We start from the raw sequence: 15,584 nt of genomic DNA on the forward strand, positions 1-15,584 counted from the left end.
CTTCAAACAAGGTTTTTCATGGGAACAATTGAGCTTTAGTGCATCATAAATGATAAGACACCTGACATAAGAGAATACCTGCCTACCTACCACAGCTATGGTGCTTTATGATACATTACATACAGTACTTCAGACCTGCTTCACCAGAATGCTGGTGCCTTTCTGCTCTTCCTTCTGTTTATAACAGGCCTAATTTATGCTCACTTCTGGCCTCAGCATTGCCATCTTATGGTGAAAAGCTACATCTGGTACATCAGTAGTAGTCAATTCGGGAGAACACAAATGTGTTGATCAGCTTTTCAGCCACAGTTAGTGATAGCATAGCATATTTCTGAGGTGAAAAAAAGATGTTTTGACAGTATGCTGCACATGTGGGTCGAATGTTTTTCAATTTAGATTGAAGCTCAAGTACAGAACCATCTACAGATAGGGTTACAGGACTGGCTTTACGAAGTTGATGGGGGTGCCAATCAGCATGACTTCAGTCTTGTCGCAGTTAAGATGAAGGAAGTTTTGAGTTATCCAAATTTTGATGTCAGAGATGCAATTAGATAGAATAGAGACAGCCACATCAGTGTCAGGTTTGGTATGGATGTATATTTGAGTATCGTCAGCATAGAAATGAAAGCTGAGGCCATGTGAGCCCTGAGGAACACCAGACTTAACAAGACCAATTTCAGACCTGTACCCATTGAGAGAGACAAAGTGACAGCGATCAGTGAGGTAAGATTTAACCATTTGAGAGCAGTGTCAGAAACTCCAGAGACCGTCTCAAGATGAGAAAGTAAGATGTCATGGTCAACAGTGTCAAAAGCATCACTGAGATCAAGAAGGATGAGTATGGAAAGAGAACCAGAATCAGAAGCTGTTAGAAGATCACTGGTGACTTTGACCAGGGCAGTTTCTGTGCTGTGAAGTTGACGGAAGCCAGATTGGAGGGGTTCAAAAAGGTTGTTTGTCATGAGGTGGTTATGTAACTGAAGTGTGACATCACATTCTAGAAGTTTAGCAAGAAAGGGTAAGTTGGAGATGGGGCGGAAATTGTTAAGATTGTCGAGAGCCATGTTAGGTTTTTTTGGCACAGGGGTAATGGCAGCAGTTTTGAGGGCCATTGGTACAAAGCCAGTGCTCATGGATTCATTTATAATATTGAGGACAATGGGACAGAGAGAAGAGAAACAGGACTGAAATAATGGGTGGGAATGGGATCTAAAACAGATGTGGTGGGTTTCAAAAAATGCAAAGGCAGAAACGTGGTCAGAATCGAGCGAGAGTCAGGAAGCAAGGCATAGAACAAGCTATAGGAGGAGGGTACACGCGCCAAGCAAAATCCGAAATAGTGACGAATGGTCAGGCAAAAGAGGAGTGTTAAAGTAGTGACGGGAGTGACAGGCGATAGGAAGATTAGTTGCGGAGTGAGCGTGTTTGAGTGGCTGCGCATGGGAATGTGACGGCGTTCGTGAGCCCGTGTCGAATGCGTGACACTTACGTCCTTACGTTCTAACAGAACAATTGTTCGAGCATGCTGTCAGATATATTTCAACAATAATTGATCAGAATCCGATGCTTAAATCGACTTATGGATCCCATTACAGTCTTGTTACCACTTATAAAGCTGTAGAAAAATACTTTAAACTCAGGATTCTGAGGGAGGATGTGTGTTTTGTGGTGTGTACTGCACCATATGAAGGTACATGTAAGACGTAAAACTATTGCTATTTTTTGTAATACGTATGGAGCAACTGTTGTGTTAAAAGCTGCATTTTAAGGAAGTGTTGGATTTTTGCCAGCGCTTATATGCTCAGCTTCTTTGCCTACACCAACAACTGAAAAGTCTGTCTCTTCTGTAGTTGGCACAGATGTGAATGTCCATGAATTACTGACTATCTGACATTAGACAACAACTGGCATATGTGCTAGGAAACAACAGAAGATCCCAAAAGGCAACAGCTGCAGTTCCACTGGGGATGTCATTTTTTCCTAGTTTACAACGTGCTCCTGATCATAAAACCTAAAGCTTAGCCTTTCACAGCAATGTGAACACACTCTTTTTTGGAAGAAGAGAGGTGCATTGTTTCATTTTCCTTAAAGTCAGTGGAATGGTCACAAAATGTACTGTATCATAGAAAAACTACTGCATTTTAATATTAGTTTCTCAGGCACTTTTTGAAAAAAGGAGGGAGCTTCCAAGGTGTGGCAACATTAGGATATTTTTTTCTGTTACCAGTTACACGTTCTTACATGTTTCTCAGTAAAAACAGGCTTAGCAAACTATGAGATGTGGAGATTATTTTTCTGGCTGAACTTAACATACTGAATGCTTATTCACCAGTTAACATCTACAGTTGTTAAACAGTTATACAGTACATATTGAATGGAAAGTATATTTCTGTGATTTTTCTTCTATTTTATCTAGTATTGATTCAAGAGTTGTTCTTTTTTATGTTCTTTCACAATTTGGATTTGACAGTTGGTGACCTGATTAGCTTACTGTTGCAATGCTGCATTGTTCTTAAAGCCATTCATCGTGTGAAGGCTGCGATCTCCACGTTGTCTTATAAGAGCTGTCATACCAACAGGAGGAGTGTATCTCCAGCAACCTCATTTACTGCATCTCGTGCAGAAAATGCCCAGCCTTTTACATGGGTGACTGATCTCTTTCTAAATCATCTCTATTCATTTGCAGATTCCAGTTTTCCACACTTCTCCTCCTGCTTTCCCTGAGTTTGGACACTCATTCTCATCTGCTATTTCTCCATTTTCCCCGTGCTCTCTGCCCCCTTCTTCACTGCACTTTCCCGCTCTCCCTCGAACCTGAAGAAGGTTTCACAGCAGGGAACCAACCTTTGCCTGTTCCTTTGCAGCCTATGCAGGCTGACGCAGCTCCCTGCTCGAACCTCTAACGGGAGGAGTGGTACAGTATGTGTTTCACTGACAACATTGCAAGCCAGTAGTTGCTTGACAAGACACATGTTCACGTTTGCTCTTCTCTCTGGCCAGGGATCTGCTGTCTTGCGGTCTTGCTCCTCTCCTTACATCAAGATCGTGGCCGTTCATGCCCCTTTGTCTGTGAGGTCCCGGGCGATGGGTGATAATACCTTCTCCAAGGGCACGGGCTTCGAAGATGGGCTGGACCGTACAAAACCAAAAATGCTAAGGACTTGGTAGTGGAGTGACCTCTGGCCTCCCAGTCAGTCTGCCCCCCAAACCCTGAACACCAAATGAAACAAGCATTCCTGCTCCATGACCAGCAGTGGAGCAGGTAAGTGAATGGAGGCTGCAGCAGGTTCCCTTGCTAACTCTCCAGTGACCTCCTGTGCACGATCCACTGGAGTTACGGGCATAACACAGGACCAGACAGGTTCACTGTCAGGCTACACAGCTAAAAAGGTGGAGACGGTTTTAGGGTGCTTGTCGCAGAAAGACGGGAGTGCCCCTTCACAGACAAAGAGCGGACCTGACCTTCCCCTGGCCCTGACCATATAAATGGCTGACCCTGCGCTCTGACCCCCAGCTTCTCTCCCTGTCTGTGTGTCTCATGGAGAGCAGGCTGGGGTCTGCGAAAAGACAAATACAATTTTACAAGAAATTGTATACGGCCAATAAAGTGATCTCTCTAAGAAGGGCTAGAGTCGACCTGACCTGCCCGAACAAAGATGATGGGGGCGGAGGAAAGGAAGACTCTGCCAACCTGTCAAGACAGGGGAGACGGGCAGAGGCCTGGGCGCCAGTGCTACTCCCAGTGAAGACGGCACTGGCACAGAACAAAAACATGGGAGGGAGAGACCACACTCTCCCAACATGAGAGGGAGCAGCCTTGCTTCGGCTGGTACCTCAGTGCCAGAAGACAGGGCAGGACTGTTCCCAGTGGCACGGACTGAGGTGGCTGCTGCCAGTGTACCCAGTGAATTGTCTGCGGAAAAAGACTGTGGGGAAAAATCTGCCAGTCAGCTGTCTGGGCCAGACACGCTGAAATTAGAAATTATAATAAATTTCTCTTCATCTTGGACCAAAACATCTTTTCAATTTGAAGGGCTACTGTATGTTAGCAGAGCAATGCTGACTCCCTTGTCATGGCGTTCAGACCTGTGGACAGTGCTGCTCTAAACAGAGGCTCTCTGTGTGCACTGTGGCTCTGCCGACAAGGCCCGAGCTGGCAGCAGAAAAAGGATTTCAATTTTTTTTTTCATTTTTTCATCAAACATTTTTAGTTTAAGAAACATTACAGTCTTATTTCAGCGACCTGTTTTTCTATATTTACCCTTCTATTTAAAAATCTATTATTTAGTTGAGTACTGTATATACAGTAGAACTGTTAGATATATACGTTAGATTTCCAACCTCTCTCCCTTATTAATCAACCCGAGGAGGTTTGTTCAGTGTTCGAAATACCTAGAAACAATAATTGATGAACATTTCAACTTTGCAGAGAATATCAACTGCATTTTTAAAAAGGCTAGCCAGCGTATAATTTGGATCGGGATGTTGAAAGGGTGAATCGGGATGTTTTGGGTGTCGGTAGAAAGCATCCTTACATTTCAGTGTCACGGTGTGGTGTGGTAGGCTGAGAATTAGCAGTCGGGGGGAATTGGCCAGAATTGGTCATGTTGCTAGTAAAAGAATTGTTGGACCACAGAAACAGCTAACGGAGCTGTATCATGTTGCAGTTGAAAGGAGAGCTCAGCATACTGTTGATGTCCCCTCCCATCCTCTTCATTCTGCTACTTTCAGGGAGGCAGCTTACAAAGTTTTCTCTTTGCAATCGGTATATTAAACACAAGTAAGTGACTGTTTCCTAGATGAAGGTATTGGATTAGTGTAATGCTAATGCTTAGTGTAATGCTTGCCAGCAGCCGTATCACCCTGCAACTCACAACTGGCAGCCCACTGAAGCTCAGCAGGTGTGAGCCTGGTCAGTACCTGGAGGGGAGACCTCCTGGGAAAAACTAAGGTTGCTGCTGGAAGACGTGTTAATGGGGCCAGCAGGGGGTGCTCACCCTGTGGTCCACGTGGGTCCTAATGCCCCAGTATAGTGACGGGGACACTATACTGTATACGGGTGCTGTCCGTCGGATGAGACGTAAAATCGAGGTCCTGACTCTCTGTGGTCATTAAAAATCCCAGAGTGTTTCTCGAAAAGAGTAGGGCGTCCTGGCCACAATTTCCCATTGGCCCTTACCAATCATGGCCTCATAATAATCCCCATCTATGAATTGGCTTCATTACTCAGCTCTCCTCCCCACTGAGAGCTGGTGTGTGGTGAGCGTTCTGGCGCACTATGGCTGCCGTCGCATCATCCAGGTGGGGCTGCACACTGGTGGTGGTGGAGGGGAGGCCCCAATACCTGTAAAGCGCTTTGAGTGAAGTGTCCAGAAAAGCACTATATAAGTGTAAGCAATTAATTATAGTGTAATATGGGAAAAAGCGAGATGTGTATATATGTATTGTGTGTGGCTAGGACTATTGTTTGCTATCAACGTTTATTTATTTTATGCTGGGTGTTGTTTGATATTGTAGTTGTTTATGGTGATGCCATCCCTTTTGGATGGAGAATAAAGTTCTGTAAAGTTTAAACCAAGCTGTGGCAGCCTGTCCCATTGCAGGGCTGTCATTGCTCCAGACCGCCACTAGAGGACACTAGAGAGAGCCTAACGACGTACTGTAATTAGGTTGCGTGGGCCTAAACCTACTAATTGCATTACTGAATAATTGACTAGAGTGCTTTGTCACATGGGTTTAATATGGGAGAGTCCACATTTTGTACGTGGGCTGAATTAGTGAGTTTTGCATATTGAAGGCTGCATCACTGCTGAGTAGATGGGAGAGGTTTTTGTTTTTGTGGTATACAGTATGTTGTTGAATTTTGAAGAAATCTTTTTTGCTCCTAAGGGAATAATAATAATAATAATAATAATAATAATAATAATAATAAATGTGTAGCATCTACCTGGATGACGTGAAGGCAGCCAGTGTGCGCCAGTACACTCCCCACACACGAGCTCTCAGTGGGGAGGAGAGCAGAGTAATGAAGACAGTTCAGAGATGGGGATTATTAGGAGGCCATGACTGGTAAAGGCCAGGGGTAAATTTGATAAGAAAAGATCACTTTATTAGCCATATACAGTTTCTTACATTAGGAATTCATCTTTTCACATAATCCCAGCTTGCTCTCCCAGCCAGGACACTGGGGTTACACCATTACTCTCTTTGAGATACGCCCTAGGATTTTTAATGACCACAGAGACCTCAGTTTTACAGTACATCTCATAAGAAGAATAGAGCCTTTTTTACAGTTTAGTGTTCCCATCACTATACTGAGGCATCAGGACCCACACAGACCACAGGGTGAGCACCCCCTACTGGTCCCACTAACACCACTTTCAGCAGCAGCCTTAGCTTTCCCAGGAGGTCTCCCATCCAGGTACTGACCAGGCTCACAGCTGCTGAGCTTCAGTGGGCTGCCAGCTGTGAGGTGCAGGGTGGTAATATACTCTATCTGACAATAATATGATACAGCAACATCTCAATACTGTGATATAAAACAACATTTAACAACATAGCTCAGTCAGAACTCAATCAAATATCATCAGATTAAAAACAGACCATTAGCTGGTAAAGTGTCTAAAAACAATACAGCAACAATAATAAGATCCCCACACCTGCAAACCATCATTTTATTTGCTCCAGAATTGAATGTTTTTAGGTATAAATAGAGTAAGTGCTCTCTTAGTCTTTAATTGAATGTTTGAAGGCCTGCTTGCTGGGATAGGCTCCAGCACTGGCCTGTATTGTGTTTAGAAAATGGATGAGCTGATGTTGAAGGATTCTGTGGGCCTGGAATATTTAATTCATAAGACTTGTTAAGGTGTTTTATGCAGCACCACTTAAGGGTGGCAATACCCACTTTCACTATAAGTGCATGGCTAATATGAAGAAGAAAAAGTGTGTTCTGTTTGGAAATGTAGTTTAAACAGGAGAACAGAATTTCACTAGGTATTTCTGGTGCGCTTTCATGTGCAAGAGTCTCCAAGAGAGGGCTATTTATATAGCACACTTTAAAAGAATATCAACTGTACAATTACATCTACATAGGGAAAGCATTCCTATAGGCTGTGCTATTTATTGTAACTGTTTTGGAAAGCAATCTTACATTTTTATATGCAAAAACAACACAAGATATGTGAAATTGTAATTGAACACACAAGTAATGATATAATATGTGTCCATCTGGTACAGTTTCAGAGAGGATGTATGCAAGTAGCAGCCAATAACTGCCTTGCCAGACAGTCTGTCTGTTGGCAATGACAAACTTGTGTGCACTGCTTCCAGTGCAGGTTTGATTTCTCGCCAGCCCACCAGTACAGTATGTAACTTCAATATATAGACTTGTGTGGGTTCATTTACCATATAGTGCCTTGCAAAAACCTTCCTATTTTATTAAATGAAAAAGTCTGTGCTCTTTTTAACTTTTTTTTAACCCACTGAACGTCATTTGTTTCAAAAGTTAAACACATTTCCTGAGTAACAGGGCAAGAACGAAGCAGAGCACACACAAATAGCAAGAAACCAGGCTCGCTTCTCATTAACAATTCAGTTTAAGGCTACTTTATGCTACAATATAGTGCATATTTTCCACCCAGTTGGGGTTAGTGAAGTCAGAACATGTGGCTGCAATTGATTTAGATGTGTAGTAGTTGTATTCAAACCCTGAAGGCTCCAGCTGAAGACTTCTCAGGGCCAGATAAGTGGCAGTCAATGTCAGCAAAAACTAGAGAGAAAAAACTGAAATGCGGCATGTGGATCGCATCAGTCTTCAGACCCGTGAACTCAATAATCAGTGGAAACACCTTTGACAGCAATTACAGCCACAGGTCTTTTTCAGTAAGTCTCCACCAGCAGTGCACACTGGCCTTTGTGTAAAACCTCCTTCTCTGCAAAACTGTCCGAGCTCCTCCACGCTGCTTGGGGATTACCTACAAACAGCAGTTTTAAAGCCTTTCCACAGATTCTCAATAGGATACAAGACAGGACCTGGAGTGAGCCAGTCACAAACATTCCCCTTCTTACTCTCAAGCCCCTCCAGTGTAGGTCTGGATCACTGCCTTGCTAAACGTACAGATTTGTCTCACTTGTACACCTGAAGCACAGTCTTCTCTAAGATTCGCTAGTACTGTGCTTTCTTTATCTTCCCACTATGATTATTTTTTTGTGGGTGGAGCGGTGGCTCTGCACCTGTGGCTGGAAGGTCGCCAGTTCGTATCCCATGGCTGGCAAAGGAATCCTACTCCGTTGGGCCCCTGAGCAAGGCCCTTCACCCCAACTGCTCCAGGGGCACTGTATAAATGGCAGACCCTGCACTCTGACCCCAAGCTGGGGTCTGTGAAAAGACAAATTCCTAATGCAAGAAATTGTATATGGCCAATAAAGTGATCTTATCTTATCTTATCTTATAATTGACATGCTTCCCAGTCCCTGCTGATGAGTATCATTTAGGTGTTATGTTGCAAAGCCCGTGCTGGATTTGAGATGTTTTTTTCAGTTCTGTACGAACCCCTTTGTGGAGTGGCCCTACGAATATTTTCTTCCATCTCTGCCACTGAACTCCGCAACTCTTTTAAAGTCCCCATTGGCCTCACAGTGACAGCCCTACCCAGTTTGCTGCTTACTGTACAAGTGCAATTAAATGCTTATTTGCATGTGTGATCCAATACAAAGACATTAAGGAAACACCAAAAGATCAACATCATTCAACTAGAATAAAAGTCAGCACAGGTAGTGGGCAAAAAAACACCAGTGTGAGTCAGTGAATCTGCATGTTTGTTTCAGAGGGACGGTCCGATCCGTGCCCTGTCTGGGTGCCTTCCACTTTCTACTGACATGAACCTCATCATGTTCAAGGAGACTTTAGGTGTCTTATTCTAATGTTTTATACCCGTCTCCTGATCTGGGCCTTTGTCCCCAAGTTGCTTTGCAATCTCTCTTCTTCATGACATGAGTTTTCCTTTGAACCCCTGCCTTAACTGATTGATGGGTCAGCTTCTTAGCTTCGTCAGCTTGGAGTTTGGGTGACTCAGCCACGTACGGAAATCAATAAGCTCATCTATCACCTGGTCATTTTTGTCAGATCAGTGCTGGTGCTTCCTGGTCTACAATTCAAGCGTCTCTTCAGAGGAACTGTTTGTATTCGTCCTGATGTCTTAGTAAGTGGTGTGAACCCTTTTTCTTCCGTTCTTGGGTTAGGCTTGAGGGTTTTACCTAATACGTACTGTACTTGAAAACCCTTTTTGACGGATCCCTCAGTGCTTTGACATTGATTTGCTGTGGACATTGCCTTTTCTGCAGCAGATGTTTGGAAGTTGGTTTAACAGCTATAATCTGTTACTGGGGTCCATGGGTTTCCTGTGCTATTTTGTGTCATGGGGTTCTGCGTGATGGGTAGACAGTGCTGAATGTTGTGCTTGCTGGCAAACAGAAAAGGGCAGTTATGCACTGTAGGTGAACCGTCTTGCCTGCGAGTACGTCAATGGCTCTGGGGGATATAAAGAACCATTTGAGGGAGGTTATACAGTAACACCTTGAATATGGCTAAGGTGGTGCTGTCGGCTACAAAGTCAAAAGATTCCCGCTTTGAGGACCACGAACCGTGACACTCGTAATGTATTACAGTTTTATTCTTCTTAGAAGAAATCACTATTCTTAATGCTGCGGAAGTGTCGTAATAACCCTCTCTGTTCAGACGTTTACAATACTTTTCGCCAAGAGCATCTGATTCGGTTGCTGCTGCTCTTGAGCTCAATTGTTGAGAGTTTTGACGCACTTCCTCTCGTTCATTCCAGCGCCGCCTGCCCATCCTGGAGAGAAACGCGGCTCGCTGGTCCAGCTGAGCCAACGACAATAACAGGGGGACTGGATGCCTTTTCATTTAATCATTATAGTCCCATGCAAAATGTGGTGCAGTAGTATCGCGATATCGCTAGCTGCAGCGCCCGGCTGTCGTGGGCTTAGCAGCTGTTGTAACAATGCGGTCGTAGTGGTAGTTTTCTGTTTTCGCATGTAAGAATAGTTCACTGCCCTAAGCTTGCCAAGAACAGAATGTTGAAATCTGATGTCCACATGAACAACACGAATCTTTCAGGCACATGTACTGTACAGTAACTCGCAGTCAAAAAACCTCTCGCCAGTGCATGTTCATGCCCTGGACATCACGAGTAGGGAGAGGCGACTGGAGACGGTAAAAAGCGCAGCGTGTTTGCGTCTGAATCAGAGTGCCCTCACGGTGCACCGGAGAACACTGTATTCACAGGATACTTTTATAACCGAATATGTTACACTGTAACATTTGGGGTGGGAGTCCGTACAATGCCCTAGTGGTGATGCAGAGTACAGAACGTCGCCAGACATCCAGAATTGTCTTGTGTTTTTGTTGGATTTAAAAACGTGGTACTAAAGTCCACGCTCGCTCGGGTTTTTTTTTTTCCTGTCCATGGGGCGCTTCTAATTTAATTACACGGACTCGTACTGCCTATACACAATCTCAGCTCAGGTCACCAGCAGACGCCACCTAACCTGTTTACACATCAGCCCCCCCACCTCCCCCTTCATCACGGCTGTACTCGACTATTGGCCCTCGGTGAGGCTGTGAAACCGCCAATTGGCTCCGGGAGTCGTCAATCACAGTGCTGGTCCCGTTAGTTTCATTGTGGAGCTGCAGCAGCTGCGCCATCATCTGTTACAGTGAGCAGAGGAGGCGAGGGAACGGTGGGGGGGCATTATAATAAGCCGTCTCCACAAAATATTGTTTACAAGCAAAGACGAAAATCGCTGTGAGGACGGCGATCATGGGACGTGTGATGCTTTAATCATCTTTCATTTCAGGTAAAGTATTATGGCGGGAGCGTCTCATTTTAACAAGTTAAATTTTGTTGTAGCATATAATGGGTGAAGGGAAAACGTAATTAAGCGGCAAATAATTTAAGTGCAACGCAAAATACGTTGCGGGACACGTGAAATTCGTCCGCTAGAGCCTGAAGGTGCATCTCTGCGGCGGACGCGGTGATGCCCGTTTCCCCAGCGCCTAGGTTTTTAAAAACGCTGGGGGCTTTATTACGGATGCGTTTGATGCGCTACCAGATGGAGTACACCGCGCAAAATTGATGCCACTCGACTTTTCGGCAAGGCAGGCTGTAACGAAAGTGCAGTATTTGTGTCTACGGGAGCTCAGTCAATGTGCTGTGTCTGCAAAAAGCGGTAGCGAACCGTGATTTGCCCTCGTCTTCCTTTACCGCATACAGCAATTCGTGGTGTATTGTTCGTGCGTCTTGCCTGTTTCTTTTCTTTGCGGAGACTCATTCCAGCACTGGTGTCGTTTCCAGATGCATGTTTTGGTCGGTCCCTGGCTTTGCGGGTCGACTGCTTGTTGGTGTCACTGTGAGCAGCGGTCCCACCTACAAGCATCCTATCGCCGCTGCTAGTCTGCTGATGGTTATAATGTGACAGGGAGTGCAAAAACTGGCTCTTGGATGCTGTAGCGCTAGTTTCAGTCTCCCTACCCTTGGCCTGCCTGACGCTCTTCTTAGCTCCCAGCTGCTCCGTGTAAAAAAAACAACAACAAACAAACCTCTAACCCGTCTGGACGTTAGTGGTCAAAACAAAGCCGGTTGGAATTGTTTGGTTAAACATTCTCTCTGATTACGTGGCCTGTATTGCCCAGCACTGCATGGATGTACTGTGTATTATCTGACTAAATTATGACCCACATAATCGCGTTCACCAGACCTAAGTTGGTGGTGTTGATATTCAGAGTGTTTTACTGTGAGGAACGTCAGTTGACTGACATTGATTGATGGTTTTAATTTATATTCATTCAGAGGAGGCTAAACACCTTAACCTCATTTTATATAACTTCACTGTTAGCATTTTGTAATTTCACGTATGTATATGGAGAAACCATTTGTTTATCATTCAAGGTTGTATTTAATTTTGCTTCTTGAGGGGTAAAGGAGAGCCTGGAGTGAGTCACACCTTAAAGTTAGTATCTGGAAGACTGGAAGACCTAAAGAGTTTAGGTGGATCTTATGTTGATTGAATTGTAGAAGGAGCTCCTGTCCTTTTTAATTGGGGTCATTCAAAACATTGAACCTCACATCCTCCACACATCCTTTCTTTCCCAGAAAGGAATGAGAAATAAGAGCACTGCTAGCTCACATCCGGTGCATCTTAATGTTTGGAGAGATGTCTGTGTTCTGGATGAAGTTTGAGTTTTAGTGCTGTTGTTATAAGATTATTATTTTTTTGGTCAAGTGAATGAAGGTGACTGAAAGAAAAGGCTGGTCTCACAAGCCGGAGCGTCTTGTTATCGAATTCTCTACTTTATTGTTTGAAATCTAATTTGGTGACTCTTACAGTAGGTGCTCTGCTGTGCTCTCAGCTCTGTGCCTGATGAAGATGCCTGTCTATTGAAAACGTTGATAATATGGTTCTGAGGAGCAGTTCACTGAAAATGGAAACAATGATATGAAAGAAGTTAAAAAGCATTATTGTGCAATTAATTCTTAGTGTTTGTGTTTACCAGGTCTCCACAGGATGATCTTCTTTTTTTTTTTTCTGTGGCCAAACAGCCCTCGTGCAGCTTAGACTTTTATTGCAATGTCTATAAAAGAAGTCAGTCAAAAGGATATAATGAATCTAGCAGGTCTGGTCATTATGGTCTGTTTATTTCATTGCACATCTCCACAGTTCACAAGATCTCCTCAGCTTCCACAACTCAAACCGGCCTTATCATCTGAAATGTACCCACTGGCAATGTGAGCCTGCTGAACATACCAGATGCTTTTAGTCATCTCGGCTCAGGTTTGATTTCAAAGAAGTGCTTTTCTCTCACTAATGGGCGCAATCCTGTGAACCGTGCAGTGTATCAGCGACGCTGGGATGTTTTCACCACTGCGTAATGTCGAAGGAGAAAGATATCTTTCAGCCTGGCCCGCTGAGATTAAAAGTTTACTGCGTCCCCAAGCGAAGCTGCATCTATTGTTAAGAGCCATATTAAAGAAGTAAATATTTTTTTAAATAGTGTACTAAGATGCAACATGTTACTTTTGTGATGTCCTCTTTGTATTTCCTTGGTAAAATGCCAGAGCAGGACAAACAGTTGGGCTATGTGAACAGTGGATGTCTGTAGTTTCACTTGTGTGTTTCAGTGCTGTATTAAATGCCCTGCTTGTCAGAGTTGTATCATTCTCTGGAGGAGTGGAAATCGTGTCACTTTGTGTGTATGTGACAGTAAAAGGGGTCCAATTCCAGCGTGCAGTAAATTGTTTTGAATTATCCGAATTATGTTGGTTATTTTTGCAGTGTTGTGCGGCTGCAGTCTCATAACATTTGCAAAATAATTCTGAATCTCAACGGTATGTTACCATCTGCTGTTTTGATAGGAACATCTTGTAAATCTGATTTTTTTTTACTACTGAATATTTTTCTGTGTGGAAAGAGTCACAATGTCTTTCATTGAGGAGATGTATGGAACTAAGACTGCTGACAAAAATGGAATATTTGCCTTTTTTTAGTTGATTACTGTGGCTGTGAATTTGCCTTATTATCCCAGTTATTGTTCGGGTACATTTTCACATGCGGTAAGTAGTAGTGTAAATGGGGGGTGCAAAGATAGCATGATTTTACAAGACGCAAAATGCTTTCGCTGGGATTGGACTGGTGATGGGCTCTGTCAGGGCGGAGATGATCCAGACTCTTCCAGTTTTTGTATTCGCATACTGCATTGGGAGCTGCTGCACCCCTCTCCATAGTAATAAGACCCTTTTTTACCTCATGCGCTGCGATTTTTCAAGGGGGTTTTCTGCCTGTGCCGATGATTATCTGTCCAGAAAAGTGGGGTTTTTGCTCATGACAGTGGCCCGGCTCTCAGCTCCTATACTAGGGGAGGATGGAAATTGATCTTGGCTATAAGAATTTGAGACCCCTTCCTGCCTTGAATCAGGAGAGAGAGAGTTCTGCAAAGTAATAAAGACTATAAACGAGTGAAGACCGCTCAGCCCATGTAGCTTGTTTAGTTGCTGCTAGTGAATTGGTCTGAAGGGTCTCATCCATCCCTTTCTTGAATGCAGCCAGGGTATCCATCGACTTTGACAGAATGACGGTGTAGTTTGTTTCAGATACCGACAACACTTTGAATTAAAAAGGTGCCTTCTCTTCACCGTTTTTACACAAGTTCTGTTTACTTGTTTTGACACCGTTCGCTGTGTTTTCCACTTGTGGACTCTGGTTCGTGTTTCATTATCAAAGTCAGCTCTTCTTCAGAATGAACAATGGCTTAGCGAATTTGAAACACTTGAATCAGGTCTTTGCATAGTCTTCTCTCTTCAAGACTAAAAAGGTTGGATTCTTTAAGCCTCGAGATATTTCTGGTCGATCTTTTCTGGATTGGTTCCTCGGCAGCAATGTGTTTTTTGTAAGACTGTCACCAACATCTCACACAGTATTCTGTGTGAGGTCTAATTAGACGTCTATTCTTGGATTTAAACGCACTTTTCTGTAGTTTCTGTTTGTGAACTCTGGTTCACATTTCACTGTCAATTCTGAAAAAGTCTTATGGTTTAACTTAGTCAGTGCCTTTAAAGAGTAACCTCAGTTCTCTTTTGCCTGGTCTATTTAAAGTGGGGTATTTCCTTCAAATATGGACATTTGAGTTCTTGCATATGTGTAGTGTTTTAAATTCATCCCTGAATTTAAGATTATTGTTTGATTTATTTAGTTATTGGACATAATCATTTAGAACTCCATCACTGTTCATTCACAGTAACAAATTAAACATATTAATGAGTGTTCATGGTAAAATATTTATTGTAAGAATTTAAAAAAACATATTAAATGCATATTCCAAGGTTCTTTTTTTTTTCTAGACTACTGTCGGTAGTCCTGTCTCTTCCTGTGTTATTCTGAACTGGAAAGTGCTCCACACTATTTCATCACAGTTCTCTCAGCCTTACTGTTCACATCTCTCGAAAGATGTGTGATGCATTAGAGTTTTTACAAACTGTATACAATCAGCTGTCATCACAAATAAGGAATTGCACATTTGTAGACGGGTTTAAACTTGCTGTTGTTTGTTTATCTTTAGGTCAGTATACAGTGTTTATTAATAAACATGCTTCACCAAGCACTAAATAAATTAAGCTCAACATTACACATTTTTCACCAGGTGACACAAGTTTCTAATTAGCCCTAGAGCATATGGAGTACATTGCTGATGTAAGAAGACCAATATACACCAGGGGAGTGTAAGCCGTCAGCTTGCACGTCCTCTCCCTGGCTGTCGTTGTAAGAACATACCCCAGTGCGGCAGTCTGGTGCAGTTTGAGACGTCATGCTTGACTTGTAAAAAACCGACTTTGAGCGGTAGAGGAGAGGGACAGAGTTCCAGTTGGAGCTGGAGCAGTCTCGATCAGAAGCCTTCTAGCACGGCACTTCTTCACTTCCCAGATCTGCCTGTTTCTAAGTGACATTTAGACGAGCTGCATTATGGAACGTCTGGAATATTTGCCAGATTTTTTTCCGTTCTCAACATGTCTGTA

General features: G+C 43.4%; 1 protein-coding gene across 5 annotated transcripts in view; it reads left to right on the top strand.

Annotated features, from left to right (window-relative positions):
* Positions 1-10,682: 10,682 nt before the first annotated feature.
* Positions 10,683-15,584, top strand: part of fynb (FYN proto-oncogene, Src family tyrosine kinase b) — an 86,203-nt gene continuing 81,301 nt past the window's right edge. For 3 of the 5 annotated variants that reach the window (XM_088626817.1, XM_088626818.1, XM_088626816.1), the window contains exon 1: positions 10,685-10,875. The gene's annotated coding sequence lies outside the window, so the exon portion shown is untranslated. Of the gene's footprint in view, positions 10,876-15,584 lie in introns of all 5 variants that reach the window. The other 2 variants (XM_088626819.1, XM_088626820.1) reach the window with 2 other exon arrangements.

This window comes from Lepisosteus platostomus, chromosome 3 (assembly GCF_059453375.1).
Source record: "Lepisosteus platostomus isolate fLepPlt1 chromosome 3, fLepPlt1.hap1, whole genome shotgun sequence".
Lineage (NCBI taxonomy): Eukaryota > Metazoa > Chordata > Actinopteri > Semionotiformes > Lepisosteidae > Lepisosteus > Lepisosteus platostomus.